This window comes from Labeo rohita, chromosome 17 (genome assembly GCF_022985175.1).
Source record: "Labeo rohita strain BAU-BD-2019 chromosome 17, IGBB_LRoh.1.0, whole genome shotgun sequence".
NCBI lineage: Eukaryota > Metazoa > Chordata > Actinopteri > Cypriniformes > Cyprinidae > Labeo > Labeo rohita.
The window spans coordinates 8,585,032-8,612,285 of NC_066885.1; the positions used below are offsets into that span (position 1 = coordinate 8,585,032).

Below are 27,254 nucleotides of genomic sequence, written 5' to 3' on the forward strand. Positions count from 1 at the left end.
AAAGATTCACATATAATGTACTCACCCCCTTGTCATCTAAGATGTTCATGTCTTTCTTTCTTCAGTCGTAAAGAAATTATGTTTTTTTGAGGAAAACATTTCAGCATTTTTCTCCATATAATGAACTGATATGGTGACCCAATTTTGAACTTCCAAAATGCAGTTTAAGTGCGTCTTCAAACGATCCTAACTGTGGCTGTAAATGATCCCAGACGAGGAAGAAGGGTCTTATCTAGCATAACGATTGGTTATTTTAATAAAAATATACTTTATATACTTTTTAATGCCAAACGCTCGTCTTGTCTTACTCTGCCTGGACTGTTTTTGTTCCGGTTCATGACAGTTAGGGTATGTCGAAAAACTCCCATCTCATGTTCTCCCTCAACTTCAAAATCGTCCTATATCATTGTTTTACCTTTTTTGTTAGGGGTGTTTGATCTTCTTTGCATGCTCACTTTGCAAAGACTGGGTCGGTACTTCTGCAGCGATGTAGAATGACTTTGAAATGATTTTTGAAGTTGAGGGATGAAATACGGTCAGAGTTTTTCGACATACCCTAACTGTCTTGAGTCAGAATACAGCGTTTGAGATTAAAAAGTATTTAAATTGTATTTTTTAAATGAAAATAACCAATCGTTTCTCTAGATAAGACCCTTCTTCCCCGGCTGGGATCGTTTACAACCGCATTTGGGATCGTTTGAAGCCGCATTTAAACTGCCTTTAGGAAGTTCAAAATCGGGGCACCATAGCAGTCCATTATATGAAGAAAAAATGCAGAAATGTTTTCCTCAAAAAACATAATGTCTTTACGTCTTAAAGACATGAACATCTTGGATGACAAGGGGGTGAGTACATTAAATGTGAATCTTTGTTTTGGAAGTTCTCCTTTAACCATGCAATCAATGGTGCTGCTTACATCGGAGTATGGACAGTATGGCCGCGCATCCGGGTAACTGACCGAATATATGAATTAAGTGTTAGTGTTTTTAAGCATTTTACATTTATTAAAATAATAACGCAAGGCAACAACAATTTACACAATATATTTTATTTGTGAACTTATGTTAAACTATTCGTTTTATTAGTTAACTTTTAACTACTTGGATTTTTCGTATCATCAGTCAAAGCTAAATAAATATTGCTTACAGACACAGAGAATTTCACCACGCTGATTATTCACTAAAACTCCCACAGAATGTGTTTTCATGCCATTTTAAGTCTAATTTTGACATAACATAGTGGTTATATCTAAGTGTGTGAGTTTACTTACGTTTTTCATATTAGTCTTCGCCAGGCTGATTAGGGAACGCTGAGCGAATTTTATTACAAGAGGCGGGATTTATCACATGAACCAATCACAGACGAACATAACCAGTCCTATCCAATCATATCGTGATGGTGGCAGTGCCTCCTCTCATGTGACTTTCTGTTAAAACTCCACAGGCTCAGGGGGAAATGAGATAGACGCGGACTCCCGCTGTAACTTCACCTGCTGGTGTTGCTGTTGAACAATGAGAATCTTCAGAAAAACAAGTGATTTATGCACTTGTTATATTTTGTAATATTGGCGTTGTTTTTTTTGTAGTACGATGTTTTTTTCTCATCCAAAATTTTGAGATACTGCCTCCCTTGTCTCCTCTGAGGAAATGCCCCTGATGTATTCATTTCATCTTGTCCTTTAAAAACTATTTTTTTTATCATTTATAAGAGTGCAGATACAAGTTTTGCAGATTAAAGGTGTAGTTTAGACCAAGATAAGCAGTGCCATTTATTATTAGCATTATTCAGTCTTTTCCCATGTGAGTAGCACTGGATGGAGATGAAAGTGACAGGAAAGCATGAGAAACATGAGTCAGAGATCTCAGAGTGCCCCAGCAGCAGTTAATGGTCAGGATAACAGTACACAGTCAAAGAAACCGTGCAAAAGTCTGACTGTTTCATTTTTTCCCTCGCAAACGAGCCCTTGACATTTTGTCCTGCAGAAGAAGAAGGTAAGAAACGCAAAGCTTTTTTAATTATCTCTGCAAGCAATCCGCTGACGAATTGTTGAGACATTCTTGCCTGCGATGACATACCGACTCCTGGCCTTTCATCATCGCTTTATTTCCCATAGCAGTTAAGGTGACATTCGCCACAGACAACAGGTCCAAGGTCTGCTTCACTTAATTCTGTTAAAGTAACATTTCTTGCTGTTTGTTATCTCGAAAGGCCACGGCAGACGATCTTGCCGTGGATGGCGCTCTCAAGAGTTGTTGCTTTCATTAAATTGCCATTTTCTCTTTCAAGTCTTAGAATGAGCCCCTGGGCAAAGGTTCAAAGAGATTCATCAGAAAAGTTTTCCATTTTAAACGTTCATAGTATAATTCTCCTATCTTGACAGAGAAAATTGTAGCTGATGATTATGAATGTATGTGAGGTTGCTGGGAAGCACAGGTTATATTCTGTATTTGTATAAACAAGCACTGAGGTCATTCCTGCCAAAGGAAGGTCAACTAGTTATTAAAGCCAAGGGTTTTCCTTTGTGCACCTGGAATGTTTAAAAACGTGTGTTCAATAAAAACATGAACACAATTAGTTTTTTAAGCAGATGTGTGACTTAGAAAACAATCAGATCATATTTCATGATTTATACAGATATTTGAGTACATCTAAGAGTTCACATACATTTCCCTGCAACTGTAAATATAGAGTAAATTCCAATTCACTTCCTGGAATGGAATTGGAATTGGAATTGCATGCAGCTGACAGGAAATGGAATTGGAATTGAATTGGAATGTCAGGAAACAGAATTGAAATCAAATAAATTCCACTAAATTCCACTTGAGATATTTAGGCCTGAGAGATGCAGTCTTAGCGATGCCAAATTTCAGGAAATTATAATTCGATGCAATAAAAATTGAATGAAATACATAAATGAACATGACTCTTTTTTTTTTGTGAGTTGAGACATATATTATGTGGTAATCATATATTGAATGTATAGTACATCCAGAAACTTATCACCACTGTCATTTTTATTTACTTGCATTTGATCAACTCTATTTCATACATTACTTGGTATTTGTAAAGCATCATAAATAAAGTTCAAATGTATGTCTCTAATACAATCACAAATAAATGCTCAGAAACAGCAATAAACGGAATTCAGTGGAATTTCCCTGAATTGAATTCCACTTCCTGTAATTCCAATTCAATTCCAACTCTGTTTCCTGTAATTGCTGTTGAATTCCAGTTCCAATTCCATTTCCTTCTTTGAATTGGAATTGTTGAGTTCATTCCTGAATTGACCCCAACCCTGGTAAATAGGTCTCATTTAGTACTTAAAGGAGTAGTTCACTTCCAGAACAAAAATGTACAGATAATTTACTCACCCCCTTGTCATCCAAGATGTTCTTGTCTTTCTTTCTTCAGTCGTGAAGAAATTATGTTTTTTTTTTTTTAGGAAAAAAAATCAGGAATGTTCTCCATATAAGGGACTTCAATGGTGCCCGCAGAGTTTGAACTTACAAAATGCATTTTAAATGCAGCTTCAAAGAGGATCCCAGCCGAGGAAGAATGATCTTATCTAGCGAAACTATGTGTTATTTTATTAAAGGGGTCATCGGATGCCCATTTTCCACAAGTTGATATGATTCTTTAGGGTTTTAATGAAAAGTCTATAATATACTTTGGTTAAAAATTCTCAGTAGTTGTGTAAAACAACACCCTTTTCACCTTGTCAAAATGAGCTCTGCAAAAATCATCCCATTCTGAGGGGATTGCTCCTTCAAATGCAAATGAGCTCTGCTCGCCCCGCCTCTCTCTTTTCTCTGTGGAGTGACGAGCCTATTTAATTTAGCCGTGTTAGCTGCATTTACCCGCTAAACTTGCTAACTAGCACATTATTAGGAGTAAATGACCACTATATTCATTATTACATCCAGCAACACAACACCTCAATCGGAGATATTCTTGTCTAACTTACATCCCTGCTCCGGCATCAAAACAATGGAGGTCGGACTGTTACAGCTGATCTGAGGTAAGATGCTCATGTCAATCAACTAACGTGGGAGTAGTTAAAGTAGTTCAAACCACAATTTTAGTCATACAAATCTCAAAGGTTCCAATAGGCAACTGTAACTGTAGATGGGTCTATAATTAGTACTTAATTATCTAAAAGAAAATAATTAAATAGTTAATCATTTATCCTGTATTTGTGGTACTACCATCAAAATACTAGTACATTTTGCTAGTAGACTACAAACCACATTTCAAATTTCAAAAGTAGTTAAAACCAAACTTTGTCAAATAAACTGTCCTCAAATCTTTCAATAGGCAGGTACACAGCATCTTTTCACTATTATTCACCACAGTTGAGCATTTAAATCCCTGTGTATTAGTTTTCAAGCAGAAGTACTACCACAGACAGCCTGTCAACAACAGTGCACACAGCATTCTGCTAAGGTTAGAGGGCCACGAGCTGATCTCCAATTGAGGTGGCAGCGTATTTTAGGTATCTAAACAAAAAAACTGTCACTGCAGAGGACAACAACACCACATAACCCTCTCTAAATGTTCATGAACCCCTCCAGCATATGATTTTACAATAACTGTACTTCCTAATAGACATGTGTAGTCCAAATATAGATGCATTCATAAGCCTGCTAAGAGATGCTCGTTTGTTTTCTGATAACCTGAGAATACTTGAACCAATGCTAAAAGAGTTCACCGAACTGCAGGAATGAGATAAGCGAAAAGCAAGGCTTCTACATTATTAATGAGCAAACAATGTCATAAATGAATTATGAATTAGGGCATTTAAGTTGCCTCAGAAGGGTTGGGTAACGCACAGACATACAGCCACACACAATGAGGTCAAGATATGCAGACTGAAGAATGAGGAAAAAGATGTAGATCTCATTAAAGTTGTACAGCCGCACATCAGTAGCTTGTTACACCATCCTTAAGAACCTAAGCAAAGGGGAAATAAGGACAATCATGACAATGAATGCCTTTTAATAGGGCTGCGTTTTCATACAAATTCCACAATTCGTTTCTGATTCACAAGCTCGCGATTCGATTCCATATAGATTATTTTGGATATACAGTGCCCTCCATAAGTATTGGAACAGTGAAGACAAAATTGCTCTGTTTGCTGTGGACTCAAGAAATCACTCGAACAAAGCATTAAAAGGGTAAACGAAGCAATTTTGTCTTTACTGTTCCAATACTTTCGGAGGGCACTGTATATATCAGGTACAGTACATGGCAAATTTTCTCAAGGAAAAAAAAATCTCACAACTCCTCTTTAGAGTTAATTTTCTAGCTGACTAACGAGTTTATGGTCACCAAATAAGTTTACTTACTTACGTCCTCGCACAGTTGAAACACTGATTGAGCAGTTACATGAGACAGGATTCGGATTCCGATAAATTGTGCTCTTTCTTTTAACATACCTTCCGTTGTTAATTCATGTTTATTTCGTGATGAAACTGGTTAAAATTCCGGAGATTCACATGCAACTTGGGGCTGCCATTTCTGTTGGACTGAGGTGCTACAGTGATCACTAAACAGTGCCAAAAGTGACATTCATTGTTTAAAAACTAATAAAATGGACAGAATTTTAAATCTGAGACTTTCTGAGAATTCTTGGGATTTAAGAATCAATATCGCTTCTTAAAAATAAAAATCGATTGATGGAGAAATCAATTTTTTTTTTACTCAGCCCTGTCTTTTAATGATAAGTGAATTGTAATTATCCTCTAAAAATACTTCTTTTAAACGTGCTATTCTACAAAAAAAAAAAATAAAAAAAATAAAATAAAAAAGACTGAAACAATGACTGATGGTTCAGCTTTGTCATCACTGGAATAAGTTAATTTTAAAGTACATTACAATAGGAATGTACTTTAAATTAACTGTTTTTATTAATATTAATAAAATGTTTAATACTAACTTTTTATTAATATTATTTTTTAACTGTACTTCTTCATTGATCAATGATGAATATAAGCTGACTTAGTTGCTTTAGACACTGTAAGAGACTTCTTTTAAAAACTTATTTTACCAAACCCAAAAATCACAGACCCTGTATTAAATGTCTGATCACAGTTGAGAAGATGAATTTGACATAAATGCGAGGTGCAAACAGCACTATTTCCTAGGCTCCAGCTGAACATTGGATCAATGGATCAGTTCAACAGAGATGAAGATGGATGAGCAGTTAAAACACCCCAAGGCATCTGTGTTGTTGAAATCCGAACCAGAACTGGCTTATTTACTTGATTTTGATAGCAGTACTCAAACAGAACTCGCGGACAACGGCATTTGCATGGGCGTAAGGAAACAAATCATTTGCATAAAATCCTGTCAAAATATCAGGCCTCTGCTCAACAGCAGACGAGACCAAAAAAAAAAAATCCCATCACGCATCATGGCACTTGTTTGTTCAGTCTCTGAAAACATTTGCTGGGACACAGACTCTTCTGCGAGCTAGTAAATAGGAACATTACTCTATTAAGCAGTGATAAATTGCTTTATTCTTCTCCTCGATTTGTGCTGTCCCACAGAAACGCCGGTTATTCCACATTGAAGGGCTTGGAACACTGATGTACACACTTCAGCTCTGTTACCTTGGAAACATAGCCCGAAGTGAAGAAGGCATCTGAAAAGCGGACAGACACTGTCAGTGAGGATTCCAGCTGGTATTGCTGTAAACATCCGAGCCATACGCTGCTAATATGACCAAATGGGATCGGAGAGCAGGGCTCCTTGGATGTGATGAAATGCCAATCTATTTTTCCAAAAAATAGTTTGCACTTCACACATGGATTGGCTTTAAACATAGTTCAGTTCTCCTTGTTTATCCATGGGCTCAAACACAATTTCAAATTTTACCATTTGACTGAACTAATGAATGAAAAAGAAAACTCTGAGAAAAATAATGAACCTAAACAATCACACCAAATCTTTATCATAGCCCAGTGATTCTCAGCTGTTTTCTTTTATGTACTAACACGGCCCCATCAGTAAGGTTCAAGCATCATATTTACCAGAATATCCACCTCATTTACGCAGACGCGGCCGTTTGTAACTTGATTGTGCAAGGTTTTGAGGTGTCATTGGCTGCCAGTTAATTTAGTTGTACAAAACAAGCTTGTTATGCTGATTGATATTACAAACTGGTGTATCTTATCATATTATTTTAAGTATTATTTTAACCCTGAGGTCTGAGAGGGTTTTGGAGAAGTTTTTACATGCCCTGACATTTGTGCTTATATATTTGTAAGCGAAGAGCAAAGAATCATAGAGAGACCAAAAACTGCTTTTTGGGATGTAATTTTTTAACTGACTTGTATAATGCAATTAAAGGCATAGTTCACCCAAAAATTACAATTGTGTTATTAATTACTCACCTTCATGTTTTTCCAAACTCAGACCTTTGTTCATCTTCGGAACAGAAATTAAGATACTTTTGATTAAATTCTGAGAGCTAAAATAGTCCATGTGACATCAGTGATTCAACCTTAATTTTAAGAAGCTAAGAGAATACTTTTTGTGCGCAAAGAAAACAAAAATAAATATAGCTGCAATCAGCAGTTACCGGGGTTCAAGTGCTTTAAGGTATTTAAGCACATATAAAAAAAGACATTATTTAGCAAGCCTCTAACCATCAAATCAATTATTTAAAAAAGCATTTTTGGCAAATCCAGGTAATTTACCATAGAAATATGTTGTTTTTTTTTTTAAGTTTTATGACTGTTATAGCGCCAACTGTGGTCCGATCTCCCTGAAACTTTGCATGCTTGTTTAGAATCACCTGTCGCATGTGCTCAGCAGGTTTTTGGGTAAATTTGGACAGGCCTCTTTTTTAAACAATCCCATCAAGCTTCCAAAAGGTTAAATTTCAATATTTTTTGGTAGTATTGGCCTAGAGCAGGGTTGCCCAAACTCGGTCCTGGAGGGCCGGTGTCCTGCAGAGTTCAGCTCAAACCCCAATGAAACACACCTGAACCAGCTAATCAATCTCTTACTAGGCATACTAGAAACTTCCCAGCAGGTGTGTAGAGGCAAGCTGGAGCTAAACTATGCAGGACACTGGCCCTCCAGGACCGAGTTTGGGCACCCCTGGCTTAGAGAGTCCAGGGAATTGTACTGCAGTGTTTTTTTCCACACTAAGCGAAAAACCTAGGACTACTTTGCAAAAGTAGTTTTTTTTTTTTTTTTTTTTTTTTTTTACATATTTTCAGTCATTTAACAAATGATTTGAGTGACAGCCGACATTCTAGAGGCAAAGCAGACGTTGTCCAGAATGAGTTTTATCATATAATATGAATATATGTGTGAAAAACCACGCAATGTACAGTTATTTATGCCCTTGAAAAAACTTTGTCGGCCAATGTTTTTTGAGACATGCAAATGTTTTTTGAGACATGCAAATGTCCTCGTAGATACTTGTGGCACTTTGGACGTCAGATTGAGCTCTTACGTAAGTGTTCTGAGATCTGAGTTTTTACTAAAAGTGGCCCTGCCCCTTTCAAATGTTTTGGCGCACCTTTGCGACAGTAAGGTTTGAAAGTTCAGGGTTTTTTTTTTTTTTTTTTTTTTTTTTCAACTATTGATATTCACTCTCCAAAGAATCTTTCTGCACTGGCTTGGTTCTGATCAGGCGAAAAACCTAGGACTAGTTTTTTCAAAACTAGGTTTTTCAAAAAAATGCAAAATACCAAAAATTTCACCAGGACCACGATTGAATCTGAGGTGTGCAGCGTGAGCCAAGGATTGCAACGACGTAAGACACTTCAGCCTACGACTGAGTTTAGGAGTTACGAGCGATTACGCAATTTTGATCGCAGTAGCGCCCCCATCAGGCCGATTGGGGTGAGCCTTGGTCATGTTGTAGGCGGTTTGAGTACTACCATCCCTCCAATTTTCAAATCTCTATGACTTATGGTTTGGTCTGCACGATCCGTTTTACGTGGAGATAGCTGATCCGTGACCATTCTAACAGTTACAATAGGGTTTCAGCGCTACATGCTTGAACCCCTAACAACTATATTCAACAATTTTTCACAAGAGTACCATGATACATGGACATTTTTTTAACAATGTCATTACTACCTTTCTGGGCTTTGAACATGGTACTTGGGTTGCTGTCTATGCAGGGTAAGAAAGCTCTCGTATTTAATCAGAAATATCTTAATTTGTGTTCCGAAGATGAACGAAGGTCTTACAGGTTTGAAACGACATGAGGGTGAGTAATTAATGACAGAACTTTAACATGAAGCATTAAAAACATTTGGATCTGTGTTAAATGAGAGAAGTACTTGAGCCCATTTACAACATGATTTGCTCTAAATAAATTAGGCTTTGCATTTATAAAAAATGTTGTTTATAATGAATGCCACTATACCTAATGTTTGTTTTATAGTTATTTTTTCATTCCTGTTCTAAATTAAAGTAAATGTTGTGGAGTGAGAAGAATAAAAATACTCAGTGTTTAGAATGTTTCTACAATGTTTGGGACTTTCTGTCTTTTTTTCTGGTATTTTACATTATTTCTAAATGCAATAATAAAATGTCACTAATACACTGACTTACCTTTCCTCTCTCTCTCTTAATGCAATTTTGACATGGTATGACTTCGGAAAAATATGATACCTCCTCCACTGACAATTTTGACTTTTACACCGGATTTTATTAGTATTATACTGTAATTTAGTTATTTTAAATTGGTAGTTATTATAATGATTCACTTTTAATAATGAAAACTGTGGGACTCAATTAACGTTCTCTCTTTGTAATGAGACAAAGGAGCTTATTTGTCCATCACAAGCTTTGACAGGCCTGTTGGAGAATTATTTATAAATGAAATCCTGATGATATGTTTAACAAAAATAATTTGCACTCTAATATGATAGAATTTGAATACCCTATATGCTTCACTTGTGAGAAATCTCATACTATAACGTTGACATCTCTGGTAGATGGACCTTAAGCTTGCTTCACAGGGCTTGGAGGTTAAGAGATGGTGTACAGCAACCCAAGCATAGTTATTTTCATCATATTTAAACACTTAAGCAATGTACAAGAAATAATATTCGCTGTTTATTGTGCATGTATGGTGGCAGAAAGGCTACATGTCTGCAGCAAGCTAAACAGGTTCAGGTTTTATATTACACAATGTTTTTGGCTGCAAAAAAGACCTGAGACCTGTATCTGTAAGGTGGCCTAGACCTCCACACTTTTACTGCCCTCCATCTGCTCCCTCTCTTTGCACCTTTGGCCTTCTATTAACAAGGATTTTAGGGACCATTTTCACTCCAAAGACGTTTCAATCACACCACATCAGTGCTGCAGACATACAGCACAGAGACTGAGAATCAACCCTCTACTGCCTCTACTGGCCACTGCAAGTATTACATATCTGTTTCACTCTTACAGACCAGGCTAATCTCTCCCTGTACATTTTATACCTTAGAAATTTCAATATATGAGAGCATTGCATTCAGATGTTACATTTTTGTGGCAGCAACTTTTTGTGACCAAGAAATGAATTCTGTCTAAACCAACCCCTGTCACTGAGCAGCCCCGGGTCTCCCCCTTGCTGCCTAAATATAGTTTTATTATTAATTTTTTAAATACATAATGATGTCATCTCTGACAAAACAGCACTCAAAGGCCATCACTACACCAGATGAGGTTAAGTGTCCTGTTTACGACCACAGCGCCAGTGGTCAAAAATGCCCAAAAACAGATCTGAACACACATCTTCAAACTCATGGTGACTTTATACTCTGAGGGACTGTTACCTTCCTCAAGAAATCGGCATAATGAAGCTGTCAGTCTAAATGTCAGCCATCTTTCTTTTCTGATGTCAGCTGGCTGACTTTGAAAACAGATTACTAGTATACTTTTGCCTTAAAGCATGTATAAAAATACTGATTTGTTACAGGAATAATATGTATCTAATCAAATTATGAAGGACAAAATGTCCTGTGAATGACATATTTTCTTCTTTAAGTCCATGTCTCAAAGTACCAAAGAAACACAACGGCAACATTTTAGTATACAGAATTCACACACAACAATAACGGCCCATTTGTAGTGTCAAGGCCAACACCAAGAAAGATATGTATAAAGATATCTATAACAATAACTGCATACGTGCTTACATCAATGCACATTGCACAATAACATTCTGTTTATAATAAGCACAAGTTCTATTGTATGTGGGATGAATTATGATTTGACTGTCAGTGTTTTTGTCATTCAACAGCTGAAAAAAAATTGTTATCCTTTCACATTTCGAATGATTTTTAAAGCTATGTACCTATTATTATATCCTTGGTTTGTATGGAGGATAGATTATCAGTGAAAGTACTGAAGAAAATTTGTTGTTTTTGTTAAATGTTAGATTCATAAAATGTTTGAATATGTAACTTCATTTTGCACTCTGATCAATTAAAATGTTATTCTTGTTGTCTAAAATAAATGCCATTTTAGACAGAGAAAAACAAAACATTAAAAATAATAAATATTACGTTTAAAAAAATGATTAAATTACATTTCCATTATGATATAATTAGACTAAAAGGAACAACAACAATTAATGTTCTTTACATTTTTAATTACTTTTTTAAATAATCCTTTAAAAATAGATCAAAATACATAGATTCAATTTATTTAAATTAATTAAATTAAAAAAAAAATCTTCAAAAGACAAGAATATGACAAAAATAAGGATGACATTTTATTACAATTGAATAATATTTGTTTTATCACATTTTTATTTATTTATTCCTTTATTTTCCTATTATTACATTTATCTATCTATCTATCTGTCTATCTATTTATCTTTATTTATGCACTTATTTTTAATTTCTGCAGGTTTGGTCCTCTATAGGTTTTAACAGGCTATTAATCTTATCAGTGAAAGTACTGAAGAAAATTTGTTGTTTTTGTTAAATGTTGATTCATAAAACGTTTGAATATGTGACTTCATTTTGCACTCTGATCAATTAAAATGTTATTTTTGTTGTCTAAAATAAGATGCCATTTTAGACAAAACACTAAAAATAATAAATATTACATTAAAAAATATTCTTAAATTACATTAAAAGGTACATTAACAATTAAATGTTCTATGTTTTAAAACATCCTTTAAAAAATAAAGTAGTAAAGTTCAAAATAAGTAGATTCAATTTATTTAAATTAATTAAATTAAAAAATCTTCTAGAGAAAAACATTACAGTACACAAGATATTTTGCTTGTATGTACTGAGCTAACATGCTTAGTCAATGAAAAGTACTCCAGGTACACTCAGTTTTAACTTTTTAAAATATATTATAAATAAAATATACTTCATAAAATATATATTTGGCCTTTACAGGTTATTATGCAAAACTAACGTCACACAACATTGGGATGCACTGGCTTACACAGACCAAAAAATTAACTGGCTAGCTGACTAATGAGTGCAACCCCTAGCATGAAGTATGCTAGCTTCATGTGTAACTGACTAAACAGAACAAAACAACTTCCATCTATGCTTGCAATAATGCAAAGTCATCCCATAGCGCCATGCTAGAGTTTCACCATAAGCAGGTCAGTTGATTTTGACGAGTCACCGTTTCTCAATAATATTATCTGTGTTTACAGTTGAGTCTTTCCTTGTGACATCCCAGATGTCTTTTTGGCTAAGCCATCCCTGAGCAGCACCTGTTTTCAGAGCAGTCAGAGTTATGACAAAGCCTGTAATTACACCACAGTCCTGGATGTCCTATGAGAGATATTGAATTCTCTATGTTTACCATTCACAATGCCGCACTGCCTCGGCCTTCCTCTGGACAGCAATTAAGACGCTACTCCAATGCAAGGAACACGCTTCCAGTTTAATGACTAGCTCTGCATCCGTATAACCTTGGCTTAATGTAGCGCTTTCACAGATAAGACTTCTTTTCAGGGGACGTGCAGGCATTCAATCCTGTGGAGCAATGGCAAAAAGAAGCTTTAATGTTTGCTCTTCAAGGGATTAGTGAGTTTGATATACAGAGCTAAGCCCCCTCCCTTTAGACGAATTTCCATCCATGTTTTATTCATCAAATCCATTAAACAAGGCCTCACAACAGTAAAGGGGATTTGGGAGCAGTATTTAAGTAGCTATAGTGTCTGCTGACTTGCGTCTGGTGATCTGATCACTTTCTGGTGTCAGCATCCCCAGATGTACCCTCTGGTTTTCCACACTTTTTGTACAGTTCATTAATTTGCACATCGCTGGATCTGTTTGTTTTCTATTCAGTCTGTGAAGCCACGGGGAGTTGTGAATCACAGTTTGATCATTTGGACAGTTGAAAGAGGCACACCGCATTAAACCAAACGCGCCAAAACCACGGGACAGCCTGTGTGCAAACATGTAAAAGCACATGCAGTGAGAGTGATATTATGAAAAGTTTGAGGCAAGAGTGAAACAGTGGCACTAAAGAAATCTGCTCAGGCACACTTTCTATAGTCATTCTGGTCTTAGATGGTTTAAGCTTGTCTAGTTGGTCTCTTCACAAGACTAAGTTAGTGTATATCTATTCAGACAGCTCTTCCCAAAATGCAGCAAAACAAACAAGATTAATGTTTGTCCATCTAATCCATTCATGCATGCTTCAGTCTAGTTTTTGTCTGATCCAGCAAACACACTTTCATTATACTAAGCATTATTCTTCCCTCTAGTCAGTTGCAGAACTTAAACCATCACAACTGGACTAATACATATTATATAAATCATCTTTTACACATTTAGCCATGGTTCCCTAAAAGGGGGCGAGATGCTGCGTCCTCTAGTGGACACTAAGGGGACGCAGTGCAAGTTTCCTAGAATGGGAACGTCTCGGGTTATGCATGTAACCATGATTCCCTGAGAAGGAAATTAGATGCTGGGTCCTCTAGAACAGAGGTTGTCAAACCTGTCCTGGAGGATCCCTGCCCTGCACATTTTGTATGTCTCCCTCATCTAACACACCTGATTCGACTCATCAGCTTATTAGTAGAAACTGCAAGAACTAAACTGGGTGATTAGGGAGACATACAAAATGTGCTGGGCGGGGGGTCCTCCAGGACAGGTTGGAAAACCACTGCTCTAGCAGACACTATGAGGACACATCACTAGTTCCCTATGAGGGGATCATCTAGGGTTATGCATGTAACCATGGTTCCCTGAGACGGAACAAGACGCTACATCACTGCATTCTCTAGCAGACACTATGAGGACGCATCCCAAGTTCTCTAGAAGGGGAACATCTTGGGTTGCACATATAACAATGGTTACCGGAGAGGGAATGAGACACTGTATCCTCTAACAGACACTATGAGGATGCAGCACTAGTTCCTTATGAGGGGAACACCTAGGGTTATGTATGTAACCATGGTTCCCTGAGAGGGAACGAGACACTGCATCCTCTAGCAGACACTATGAGAATGCAGTGCAGGTTCCCTAAAATGGGAACATCTCAGGTTATGCATGTAATCATGCTTCTCTGTTAGGGAACAAGACACTGCTTCCTCTAACAGACACTATGAAGATGCAGCACTAGTTCCCTATGAGGGAAACATCTAGGGATATGCATGTAACCATGGTTCCGAGAGGGAACGAGATGCTGCGTGCTGTAGTGGACACTGTGAGGATACAGTGCAAGTTCCCTAGAACGGAAACATCTTGAGTTATGTATGTAACCATGGTTCCCCGAGAGAGAACAAGACACTGCATCCTCTAGCGGACACTATGAGGACACAGCGCGAGTTTCTTAGAAGGGGAACATCTCGGGTTACGCATACAACCACGGTTCCCTGAGAGAGAACGAGACACTGTGTCCTCTAGCGGATACTATTAGGATGCAGCATGAGTTCCCTAGAAGAGCAACATCTCGGGTTATGTATGCAACCATGGTTCCCCGAGAGGAAGCGTGACACTGCGTCCTCATAGTGTCCACCAGAGGATGCAGCATGAGTTCCCTAGAAGGGAAACTGGGTAATATTTGTGTATCATTTTATTTTGGGTGATCATATTGGATAAATGTATCCAATTTGGAAAGCGTGTTCTAAAAGCTGTTTTCCTTGACAAAAACACAGTCTCAGTGTGGACAGAAGGCCAAAACAGAGAGAAAAAAAGATGCATTGTCAAATGAAAATGTATTAGTGTGTACAAGGCCCTAATGATATCAATGGCTCATAAGCTCTGTGGGAACTGCAAGGCCATTTCATATGACAGTAAACTCACATGCCTCTTAACAAACACCAAAACAGGGATATAAATTTCACAGTCCATGACCATTACAATCAGCCCCATATCAGTATTTAAGAGTCCCAAATGTGAAATTAACTGAATCCCATTTCCAGAGTTTCACTAAACATTCAAGTGTGTCTGTCGTTGGCCTGATAATAGCATGATGCTGTCATCACAGAAGCATTGTGGGTAATATGGAGCGCTTTCCTGACTGCAGTTAACAGCGGCTTCCAACCCCACAGACACTGCATATTCATTATGACCTTGGGTGAGCTCTTAAATCAGAAGCAAACACAAGGGTCAGATAAACACCCACTCTGTTTTGCTTTCCTCACAAAGGTGCAGGTTTATAGCGGAATACCGTGTAGAATACAGATTACACAATTATCAGATGACATGATGGAGTGACTAGGGCCCTCCTCGGGTGTACGAGGAGAGAGATTGCTGCCGTGCTAATTAGTCACAGCGTTGAGGTAATTACTTAGCTTTCTTCGGCTGTGGACTTCCTCTCCACCATCGTAAATCAGCCCAACTGCGTGGGTCTTGGCAAGTGTTTGTCAGTGTTGGAAATGTAACGCCCGGCCAGCGCATCAACACCTCGTGACGCAAAATAACAGGCCGTGTAGATAGTGATTTGAACAAATAACCTTGGAATGAGGCAAAGCACTATACTACACCTCCTCCACCCACTAAAAATAAAATAAGTAATCAGGATAAGTCTTCAATTACTAGGTTTGCCAGGTCTTCTCGATTTTGTCAGGCCAAAACTGTCTGGTAAGGATCTATAGGGTTGCTATTGTTAACTAAAACTAATAAAAATAGATTATGTTAATGGAAATAAAGCTATAAAATAAAATAAAAATAAAATAAAAATTATAGATGAAAAATGTAAACTAAAATTAAAATATAAATGGAAAATGTTTTCATTTTTCACTTTTAATTCAATTACTTTTTTTTGTTTGTTTTGGTCATTTTCTTAATTTTTGTCATTTTTATTATTACTTTTTTTTAAAAATATTTCTATTTACATTCATTTATTTTGTTTCATTTTCATTTTTAGTAAAACTATAATATATACTATAGAATTTAGATGTCGTATATAGTATTATTTATATATAAAATACTATAAATTATACAAATTATATCATTTATATATGAAACTTAAAAAACATGATAAAACTATTTTCAAACTAACTAAAACTATAAATAAATTGAAAAATTGAAAAATATAAGTGTATTTATATTTTATCAAATATAATATAAATATAATATAAAAATCTTAAAAAGAAATGTAAAATAAAATAAAATGGAATAAATAAGAAGAAGAAGACGACGACGACGACAAAGAAGAATAATACAAAATCACAAAAGCACATCATTACTACTACAAACTACAATTAAAATAAAACCTGAAAAAAAATGAAAATTAATGTTTGTTTAATATTTATATTTTACAAAATAAAACATAAATATTAGATGAAAATCTTAAACAAAAAAGTAATGAAAATCTGAAATGTTACCTTGGCAAATAACTAAAATAAAAGTTTAAGCTGAAGTATTAAAATTACTAAAATTAAAACTTAAATAGCAGTCAAATAAAGCTAAAAGAACAAAAACTAATACAATTCACAAAAGCACATAATACAACAAACTAGAATTAAAATAAAAACAGAAAAATACAAAAAATGTTAAAGTTTAATATTTATATTTTACTAAATGACATGTAAATAATAAATGAAATCTATTTGAAATGTTATCTTGGCAAATAAGTGAAATAAAATTTTAAGCTGAAGTACTAAAATTAAAACTAAAATATTAATAAAATAAGGCTAAATAAACAAAAGCACAGAACTATTTTTAATTTTAAAAAGAATTACTAAAACTAAAATGAAAACAAGTACTATAAAAGTATATAAATGATATAAAAATCACACTGGAAGGATCCAGGTAAGCAGCAATAGTGCTGCAGAAGTTAGCATTCATGGATTCCCCTGAAAGCCACAACACCTGTTAGTGCAGCAAGACCAGTCTAATTGCTCGGTAAACAATGCCCAAAATGTGCCATGGATGCTTTGCCAGGAGGAACGGACACAGCGTGCGCAGTTGGGGAAAAGTCTGTGAGTGAAATTGACAGGCAAGTTCTATAACCTTCTGCCACAGCAAACTTTGTGAGTGGCAGTGGAGCAAGAGGGCCCTGCTATTTATGTCAGGAAGTATATGAATCTACTCTGCAAATGTCATACTTAGACGTGTATTTATTCATGCAGAATGTGTCACCTTTAGCCAAACGCATTCATTCAATGTCTTCCTTTGAAAGGGTATGAATATATCATCACAAATTACAGCAGCTTTGAGGGGAAAAAAGGCAAAAAATAAAGATATGCTTTAATACAACTGTAAGATGAAGATGGCAATCAAATGCCACAAACTGCGATAAGGTGAAAAACAGTTGGAGACGTAAAGAAAGACATGAATACTATGAATTAAATGACGCCTATGAGAGAAAGAGAGACAGACAGACAGACAGAGAGATAGACAGATAGATAGACAGATAGATAGATAGATAGATAGATAGATAGATAGATAGATAGATAGATAGATAGATAGATAGATAGATAGATAGATAGATAGATATTGTCATAGAACGACAGAGTATTAGAATGATAGAAAGACAGACAGAACAACAGATAGAACAATAGATGAACAAACTGATTGACAGAAATAATAAAAGATGAGATAAACAGACAGACATACAGACAGACAGAATGAACAGTAGATAGAATGACAGAAAGAAGGACAGACAGAAACATAGACAGAGCAATAAACAATAGATGGATAGACTAACTGACAGCAGACAGAAGGAACGATAAAAATTGCAACAGAAAGATAGACAGTCAGACAGGATAATAACTTGACAGAAAGACATGAAAAGTGTGATAGATAGAACAATAGATAGACAGTACAATAGATAAAATGACATACAGAATTATAGAATGATAGAAAAATAGATAGACAGACAAAGACAGTGGTAGAGAGAATAAGAAAGACAGACAGAAAGAACGTCAGAAAGATAGACAGATAGACAAAACAATAGAACAATAGCAGACAGAAAGAATGATAGACAGAGCCACAGATAAACAGACACAGACAGACAGATAAACTGCCAGACAGAAAGAACAATAGACAAAACAGTTAGACAGACTCAAAGAAAGATAAAATGATTGATCAAGAGAATGATAGATACAACGACAGATAGAACAAAATAACGACAGAACGATAGATAGATAGACAGACAGACAGAACAATAGATAGAATGACAGAAAGACAGATGGACATTGATAGAACAGAAAGAACGATAGCGACAGAAAGACAGATGGGATGATAAACTGACAGACAGAAAGTATGATCATTTTATAGAAGTCTAGAATGATAGAAAAAAACACTAGACAGAACAATAGAATGATAGATGGAAAGACTGATTGACAGCAGACAGAAAGAATGATAGAGCCACAGATAGACAGACACAGACAGAATGATAAACTGCCAGACAGAAAGAACGATAGATGACAGAATTATAGAATGATAGACAGACAGAAAGAACAATGGACAAAGCAATAGATAGTAAGATAAATAGTAATAGTAAGATAGATACAGATAGACAAAACAATAGGCAGGCAGACTGAAAGAAAGATAAAATAATTGATAGGTAAACAATAGAACTATAGACAGAATGGCAGATAGAAAGACAGATAGATACATAGAACGATAGAATGATAGAATGTAGATAGATAGATAGATAGATAGATAGATAGATAGATAGATAGATAGATAGATAGATAGACAGACAGACATAGAACAATAGATAGAACGACAGATAGATAGAACGATAGGACGATAGATAGATAGATAGATAGATACATAGAACGATAGATAAATTGATAGATAGACAGATACATAGATCGATAGATAAATAGAATGATAGATAGAACGACAGAACAATAGATAGATAGATAGACAGACAGATAGACAGATACATAGAACAATAGATAGAACAACAGATAGATAGATAGATAGATAGATAGATAGATAGATAGATAGATAGATAGATAGACAGACAGATACATAGAACAATAGATAGAACAATAGACAGACAGATAGATAGATAGATAGATAGATAGATAGATAGATAGATAGATAGATAGAGCGATACATAGACAGACAGATACATTGAACGATAGATAGAATGACAGAACGATAGATACAACGACAGAACAAGAGCGATAGATAGAGCGAAAGACAGACAGATACATAGACTGACAGAACAATAGATAGAACGATACATAGAACAATAGATAGATAGACAGATAGATAGACAGACAGACAGATAGATAGAATAGATAGAACAATAGATAGATAGATAGATAGAGTGATACACAGACAGACAGATACACTGAACGATAGATAGAATGATAGAACGACAGATAGAACGACAGAACAATAGATAGATAGAGCGAGAGCGATAGACAGACAGACAGATACATAGAACGATAGATAGAACGACATAGTGATAGATAGATAGATAGATAGATAGATAGATAGATAGATAGATAGACAGATAGACCGACAGAAGGAATGACAAAGACAGAAAGACAGACGGACAGATAGATAGACAGAACAATAGAACAGGACAGACTGATTGCCAGCAGACAGAAAGAACAACAGCAACAGAATGACAAATAGGACTATAAACTGACAGACAGAAAGTATAATAGTTGATAGAAGTCTAGAACAATAGATAGACAGGAAAACAAAAGACAGATACAGACAGACTGAAAGAGATAAAAAAGAGTGATAGAACAATAGAGACAGACAAAACAATAGAATGACAGATGGAAAAACAGTGTGACTGACTCACTAACAGACAAACAGACAGAACAACAGATAGATAGGAGGATAGACAGAACAACAGATAGAACGACAGAAACTCGGTCAATCTGTTTTGACATAAGGTGAGTAAATGATGACAGAAATTTTATTTTTGAGTGAACTATCCCTTTAAAAATCTCATGGCTCTCTGTAGCAGGATGTGAGCGCACAGCCTTTCTCTCTCTCTCTCTCTCTCTCTCTGCTTGGTGAATATGGCCTTTCATCCAACGAGCAAGAGTGCACGCAATAACACAATCTAATACTGACCTCAGCCTTGACTTCAGCGAGCCACGCTGAGAGAGAGGCCACCAACCCTGTGATTTAAAACGCTGCTGAGTCAAGCTATAAGGCCTGGCTGTGCCAGAACTGCTCCAATCTCACGTTTGCATATTCCAGTAAGTATTTTTCGAAGCAGTGAAGGTGTGGCTCTCACAGGAGAGAAAAATAACTTCTTCCAGTTGAGCTTATGATTGTGTGGGATGCTGTTTATTTGACAGACCGGACCATGCAGGATGCTGTAACCGCAGCGTTTATGAGAGTAATGTGTCTAAAATTAAACATTAGCGAAAACAGCATCAGTGTGACCTGAGCCTTGTATTACATGATTTTAGGGCTTCCCTCTGATTAATTTCTACGGTTAGTCCCCCGATACAGCAGCCCCTGCTCTGCATAAACATGTTTACTGATGACTTCACAAAAAAACAAGTTCACAAAATTATACTGTACATTATACAAGGCCTGTTTTGCTTAGTAAGACACTCAAAATGCAGTTTCAACACAACTTGCCAATTCAAGCATATTGTACTGCTACAGGAAAAAAAAAAGTCAGACACTGAATGAGCAAGGTCACTGCGACATCCACTTTTTACAGCGTCAATGTCTGCTGTCGAGAGAATGTAATTCAATAAATGTAGTTTGCCTGAATCTATGTATTTTTAATCTAAAAAGAAAAAGGGTATGGACAAGCTTATAGGTTATAAGAAATAAGTGAAAAACTCTAGTTTTATTTCAAGCATTTGAGTGAATTTAATTTATTGTTGATTATTTGCACTGTACATCGGGCCTATGTGTATCTGGTGATTACATTTCTTGCAGTCACCAGTTTAGTCTAAAATAAAATAAAATAAAATAAAATAAAATAAAATAAAATAAAATAAAATAACATAAAATAAAATAAAATAAAATAAAATAAAATAAAATAAAATAAAATAAAATAAAATAAAATAAAATAAAATAATGAAATAATGAAATAAATAAAATAAATTAAAATAACATAATGAAATGAAATAATAAATAAAATAATAAAATAAAATATAAAATAAAACAATGAAATTAAATTAAATGAGAGGAAATAAAATAAAATAAAATAATAAAACAAAATAAAATAAAAAATAAAATAATAAAATGAAATAAAAAATAAATAAATAAAAATAATGAAATGAAATAATGAAATAAAATAATTAAATGAAATAATAAATAAAATAATAAAATAAAATAATGAAAAGAAATCAAATAAAATTCTGGCGTCACATAATACTGCATTTTGGCAAATAACAATTAAAGGAATAGTTTACCCAAAAATAAAAATTTCCTTGAAATTTACTCTCAGGCTATCCAAGATGTAGATGAGTTTGTTTCTTCATCAGAAAAGATCTGGAGAAATTGCAATTAAGTTACTTGCTTACCATTGGATCCTCTGCAGTGAATGGGTGCCGTCAGAATGAGAGTCCAAACAGCTGATAAAAAAGCATCACAATTATCCACACCACTCCAAACTATCAATTAATGTCTTAAAAAGTGAAAAGTTGCATGTTTTTTAAAAAACAAGTTTATTATTAAAACATTTTTAGCTTCAAACCATTGTTTCTGGCCAGAATATAAATGCTCAATCCATAATATTCTCCAGTGAAAGAGTCATCTTGCTTAGATCAAGGTCCGTTTACAAGCAAAAACAGTCCAAAACTGTTCTAAACAAATATGTCTGTAGATTTTGATGTGAGAAGACTGGGGGATGGACTTTTTTTTTAACCAAATGAAGCATTTTTAGTGATCACAAGATATGAAATGACAGACTAGAGTCATGTGGATTACTTGTGGATAATTGTGATGTATTTATCAGTTGTTTGGACTCTCATTCTGACGGCACCCATTCACTGCAGAGGATCCATTGTTGAGATGTAATGCTACATTTCTCCAAATCAGTTTTCGATGAAGAACAAACTCGTTTACAGCTCCCATGTCCTGAGGGGGAGTCAACTAAGCTAGTTTTCTTTTTGGGGCGAACTATTCCTTTAATGCTAATCAATACATAAAATCATTTCAGTTCAGGAAATAAAAAAATAAACTTGAAATGTTTTGTAGTTCATCTGCTGTGAAGGCGAAGACCTGCGGTTGAGCGGTTAGCTTCAGCTGAATGGTCAGAGGCCATTTTACCTGCCAATTTCAGGCCAGACAAAACACCCTTTCAAACAGTGTGCTGCCAAAACAACTGTGAAATAGAGTTGCGAGAACGAGGAAGGTGTTTTGAAAACACCTAACCATCTTTGCTTCCCTCTTTGAGGTCCTTTAAAAACACGCAACATAGCTTAATATAGCATCTCTAGCTATTGCAATACTTTTGTAAGTCGTGATGTAGTACACCTTAGGTAACTTTTGCCTATTTTAGCTTGTTTGTTTATACGCTCATATTGCGTTCGAGATAAAACGGGACAGAGAAGAACATCTGAACAATGCGAGCTGCTTTGTATGGGAACGTTCCCATGGAAACCAGGTTGTGGAGTTGTTGCGCTATCCTGCTATGTTTGCTCTGAGAGATGTTCATGTAATTCCTTTTGAGCTGCATAATTTAGGTCTTCTTAGGCAAGGATAAATAGCTGTGTTTTCTTCCGCACTAATTGGTCTGCTTAAAGCATTGAGGAGCGATTACAGTTTGAGAAATTACACGTGGTTAATTAGAGCACATAGGTAATGTTATATGTTTCGAGAGGGAGATAACCCAGTCTGAATTGCTTATTTAGAATTACATAACTAATAAAATATTTCAGATGTGCTAAGTTAAAAGATAATGCCATTGAAACTGTAAAATGAATCCTAATATGCTGACCCCTAACCACGACTAAAAACTTAGTAAACTTAACTATGTGAGCAGCAGTTAAACAGATTTAGCTGGTTACTGTATCACTCAACTAAAAAGGTCATGGATGTCTTTCTGAAAAGGTTGAAAAGTTGAAAAGGTGTTTTAAAAAAAAAAGTTTTAAAATATTATATAAGGGAAAAATAGTGTTAATGACATTATTGTATTATTATGTTTATAAATAAATTGCATTGTCATGGCAAAATAAATACAAATGTTTTAGATTTATATTTAAAATGTATATATTCAAATAGTATGTCCACCAAAATCAAAATAAATATAAAATATAAGAAAAAGATCCTCATTGCCCTTTATATATGTATATGCAAATAAAATAATAAAATAAAAAAATGTATTTATATATATATTAAAATATATATAAAACATATACACCCATATAATAATACATAATATAAATATATATAAATAATCACTATATATATTCAACGTGAATACAATAAAAAGTTATAATTTGTATTATTGTTATTTTTGATTTTTATTATATTATTGCATAGGTTTTATTTAGTTTTTTTTAATTAGTAATGTAACAATAATAACAACAATACTGTAATAATTGCTATGTGTGTGTACATTTTTATATATATAGTGCTTACAATAAAAATAAAAGTGATAAAAAAATGTAACATGAACAAAAATTTAATTACTGTTATTGTTGTTGTTAGTATTATTATTATTATTATTACTACTTTTTATTTGTATTACATTATTGCATAGGTATCACTACATAAATAAAAGCGCTAAAAAATAAAACCAGTAAAATAATGTAACATCAACAGAAATGTAATTATTGTTTTTGTTTTAGTTATTATTAATACTTTTTATTATTACATTATTGCATAGGTTTCACTATATATACTATACTATATCTATCTATCTATATCTATATCTATATATATATATATATATATATATATATATATATATATATATATATATATATATAGTAATAATTGTAATAAAAAAAAATTGTAAAAAAAAAGTTTGTATTGTCATCAAACTTACATATAGACAGATTTTAACTGCTAAACACAATCTGGTAGTATTTACAGTGTAATGGGGTTTCATAACATTAGCTGTAGAACATCTGTGTGTGGCACATGATGCAACAAAAAAGCCAGCAGACAGTTTATACCTTCAGCCTACTTTCCTGACTATTTTTTATAGAACAAGGTAGGCAGTGAAAAACTTTGTTTGTTGTGCTATTAGGCCTAAAGTTTTGGATAGCAGGTGTTTCCTGCCAGGCGGAGACAACCGTTTGAGTGATGTGCAAAAAAAAAGAAGAAAGAAAAAATCAATTCTCTGCCCATGCCTGTGTGAACAATATGGGCAACACAGGCCTTCTTAGATGTAAAAAGTAACAGACAGTCCTGCTCCACAATAAACTGACAGAATAAAGCCGTGCTCTCAAGTTATGATGTCCTTTCCATCATAAAACAGCAACACCCTGTAGCGTCATAAAAATGCTACCAGGTCCCCCATGTTTTGCAAGCGTCTAATGCTGATTTACTGTGTTTATTCTGCATTTCCCATCATGTTGGTGTGAAATGAAAATTGCAGCGGTATAGTTGATTATTCTAACAGCAGGGGTGTGAGACGTCATTGTAAAACCTGTCATGCGAGGTTGTATTAAGAGGTGGTGGAGTCTCACCTCCAAACAAGATAGCTGAGCAGTATCGTAAAGTGATGAATAATTTGATTCTAATTAGAATTTTTATATGCACAAACAAAATTAATGCTGAACTAGTTTGACATGTGCAACATTCTGCCTTGGGCGAGGCTTCGCATGGCAAATATTCAATCAAAGTGTTTTCGCTGTGTCGGAGTCATAGCCTTGTGGGCAACGATCTGACATGCGGCACATCTGCACCTCGGGCGACCTGAGCTCATGTCCTGGTTTTCCCGGTTTTGTTTCCTGTCTGCTTTTTCTCTATATACAGTCCTATCAAACTAAATGCACTGTGTGCATGCTATATAGCAGGGGTGGCGAACTCCAGTCCTGGAGAGCCACAGCCCTGCGGAGTTCAGCTCCAACCCTAGTTAAAGCTCACCAGCCTGTTGCTTTCTAGTAACCCTTCAGACCTTGATTAGCTTGTTCAGGTGTGTTTGATTAGGGTTGAAGCGAAACTATGCAGGGCTGCGGCTCTCTAGGACCAATATTCGCCACCCCTGCTATGCAGTGAGATCACTTAAGTTCAGGTTAACCAGATCACACATAAATGTTTGACCTGCTGACTGAAGAATTATTACAGTTTTTCTCAGTCGCTTTGGTGCATTTCTCACAACACTATTTACATTTGCACAACATTTACTTCAACCTCCACAACATTTAGTCATTTGTGCACATCATAGTAGCAGTTTCTCATTCCTTCCAACAAATTGCAAATGCTTTTGGACATGCATCAATTGCTTTCATACAACTCTCTGCTGTTTTATAACATTATCATTTGCTTATGTCATGTCAGTCAAAATTAACTAAACTTGTGAATGCTGAATAGTCATTCCATATAAAACTAATAGTCCTCATTTCATTGCTTGAGTCATTACATACAAAAATGTTGAACTAGTTGTCAAAATCTGTCAAGCAAATTTTATAAAAAATTTTAAATCTTTTTTTTCCTGAAAATGTCTTCTAAATTGAACAATTTCTGCAAATGTGCATGAATGATTTACATACCTATATGTTGTAGGTTCAGTTCCAATATGTACTGCAATATTGTTTACAATTGTGCACAGCTCTACCCAAAGGGAGTTTATGTTTGTTGTAAATAAGGGTGTATTTATTCGTTTGCACAATGCTTTGAATAAATTAGAATTGCAAAGAGCATATGAAGTAAAAATGTGAAACATACATATTCAGTGTCTTGTACTCAGATACCTCACTAAATACAGTAATGTCTAGCTTTACTGTAGTTTTCAAATGGCTGTGCAAATAGTATATAGTGCTGTCTTGAGCATTTTCAGGAAGTGTCACCAAAATCTGACTTTTTTGCATAGGAAAAAATTTACAGAGTAAACTGTCATAATGAAAACATGACAAAGCCATTTGACTATCTTGTTCATAAACAATGGTGTCAGGACTTTTCATCTTGATGACACTGACACTTTCATTGACATGAATACTTGCTTTTGAGGAATGAGCTATCCATTTTGAGCAAGTGACACGCTTTTGCAGGTTATCAACTAGGTTTTGCAGTTTGTACTAATTGTTTTGAGAAATGCATTAACTGTTGTGCAAATGTAAATAGTGTTGTGAGAAATGCACCAAAGCGACTGAGAAAAACTGTAATATCCCTTCTTACCAATATGTAGACTCTAGAAATCTCTCATTTCTTTGGTGCATCCCAGGGTGCCTTGTTTTAGTGCAAGGCACCCTGGGGTGCACCAAGGAAACATCCCCTTTAATTAATGAACTGCAATTTAAACTGATTACATAATATCTTCCACACTACCAGTCAAAAGTACACTTGACTGAATTTGTCTAGCATTAACTTGGATCTAAAAACACTGGATCTAAAGGCTTGGGCTTAAATGAAAACTGAAAAATTAACTGAAAAATTGACTGTTTACTATTGTTCTTTTCCAATATTGATACGCTATTTTCCTATTTAACACAGTACAATATTGCTTTGACACAATTTTGTATTGTATTAGGTGTTATATAAATAAAGGTGACTTGACTTAAACGCTTTAAATTATTTTTGTACACAATGATATTACATTCGTTATTGTGCAGTTTGCAGATGTTTTATATTACAATCAAGATTTACATTAAAATCAAAATAAATATTACATAAATAAATAAATAAATAAATAATGCCATTAAAGCAATTCTATACAATAATTTAAAAAACAAACATATGAAATAAATTTCATATTTATATAACGTTAAAGAAATAAATAACATATAATCCTATCAACGCAAT

The 27,254-nt window shown here is 34.8% G+C and overlaps 1 long non-coding RNA gene across 2 annotated transcripts in view; it reads right to left on the reverse strand.

Annotated features, from left to right (window-relative positions):
- The window catches only part of LOC127180167 (uncharacterized), a 178,563-nt gene that overhangs the window by 17,935 nt on the left and 133,374 nt on the right, over window positions 1-27,254 (reverse strand). The window lies entirely within an intron of this gene.